General features: G+C 37.5%; 1 long non-coding RNA gene across 1 annotated transcript; it reads right to left on the bottom strand.

The window, feature by feature from the left end:
• Positions 1 to 804: 804 nt before the first annotated feature.
• On the bottom strand, positions 805 to 1,255 carry LOC119918662. Its single transcript, XR_005447477.1, has 3 exons — positions 1,190 to 1,255; positions 955 to 1,056; positions 805 to 856 (listed from the first exon to the last, which is right to left on the bottom strand). It is a non-coding gene; the product is annotated as an uncharacterized LOC119918662 (long non-coding RNA).
• Positions 1,256 to 1,729: the final 474 nt, after the last annotated feature.

Here is a 1,729-nt window from a genome sequence, read left to right as displayed (position 1 = left end):
TTTATACATTTGTTAAATAGATGCTCTGTTGTTTCTACAGGTGCATCTCAGTTTTTTAAATTCATAATTATAATTAAAGTTATAAATATATATATAAAAATTGACCTGAGAATCAATTCAAAACACCTGCAAATGTTTCCTGATCCTTTAATCTCTCAGTCTGGTTCAGTTCAAATAAACTTTTCTAAGATATTGTAATTTTTTTAGATGCTCCTGTACATTTATGGGTGTCTATCGTGGTGAAACTAATGGTGAGTCGCTCTAAAGGCTGCTGTTGCAAGGAATTGTGGGAAAGCATTATCTCCTTTCCTTTCATAAAGAACTGTCCAGTGTAGCCTTTGCTAAAGGAGCTAAGAAAGGAAGCATTTAACAGCCTTTACTTACCATTTAGCATTGTCACAAAAAGTTCACACTTTATTTGTGTCAATGACCCGTTTCACCACATGAAAGGAAGAAGAAGTTGTTGAAGGTGTGAAGAGCTCTGGAGGTGTTAAACCTCTACAGAAATATAGATGTTGATGACTGCATATCAAACAATAACAGCTGATACAGAAATAACAGTAAAAACTAATACATGTTTAACTACAACACAGCACTAGCACATTAAAGTGCCTGACAGCAAGTTCATCAAGCTAAATGTCCCATATATTATCATAAAATAATTCAAATAATAAAACATTTATCAGTTCTCAGTGTAAATTACCTGTAATGATATGAGCTGTAACTACACTGTGGTCTCTTATTTGTTTGGTTTGTTGACGGTGGCGTAGAGGTCGCTGGGATCAGCTGAGGCTCCAGCAGATCAAGAGGAAGCTTTCACGCTGCTGTAGGTCACTGTGTTGTTGTCAGGTAGTCTCTGGTTACCAGATAAATAAATCACAGAGAAATATTTCAGCTCTAAACTTACAGGTTATGTTAATCAGGGTGAACAAATGTTGGTCTGAATGTTCTCACCTCGAGCTCTGATGAGAAGAACAGTAATCACAGTAATTAGGAGGAGTTCAGCCACACGCATAACCAACATTATGTAGTCCAGAGCAGAACAATCTGCACGAGCTGTAGAACAGAAAAAAATCAACAAGAACTAAATAAAACACTTAAATCAAAAGTTAGATTCATGTGTTTATTATGGGGAGAGAAAGAGGCTGACAGGAAGACAGAGAGACTCCAGAGAAAGATGAGTTACTACCTTGTAGTTTTGTTGAAGTATCATTGGTTGTTGTTGTTGTTGCTGGTTTAGTTGTTGTTGTTGTTGTTGGTTTAGTTGTTGTTGTTGTTGCTGGTTTAGTTGTTGTTGTTGTTGTTGCTGGTTTAGTTGTTGTTGTTGTTGTTGCTGGTTTAGTTGTTGTTGTTGTTGTTGCTGGTTTAGTTGTTGTTGTTGTTGCTGGTTTAGATGTCAGAGATATTGTGAGAGAAAGAAAACAAGAGTAAAGTTCATCACTGTGAAAAGTCATCAAATAAACAAATGTTTTGGTGGTTTTAATCATCTTGAACAGGGGTGTGTTTCCCAAAAGCATCGTTGCTGACTGCGGTAGCAACTTCCTTGGTTGGAACTTTGCAGCTGCGACGCAACTGTTTCCTAAAACCCTAGTTGGAACTACGGAGGTAACTAAGTTGGTAACTTACACGGTACGAACCATCGTTAAGCGACGCAGGTGTTCCCTGAAACCATAGTTCAGACGAACGTTCGCACCAACTGTTGTTAAGTTGCATAGTTGGAACTACAGCT

Source organism: Micropterus salmoides, unplaced genomic scaffold (genome assembly GCF_014851395.1).
Source record: "Micropterus salmoides isolate LMB-PRFRI ecotype aquatic unplaced genomic scaffold, ASM1485139v1 Ms_hic_scaffold_2338, whole genome shotgun sequence".
NCBI classification, from domain to species: domain Eukaryota; kingdom Metazoa; phylum Chordata; class Actinopteri; order Centrarchiformes; family Centrarchidae; genus Micropterus; species Micropterus salmoides.
The sequence above is the reverse complement of the archived record's forward strand: the minus strand, read 5'-3'. Positions and strand labels throughout refer to the sequence as shown.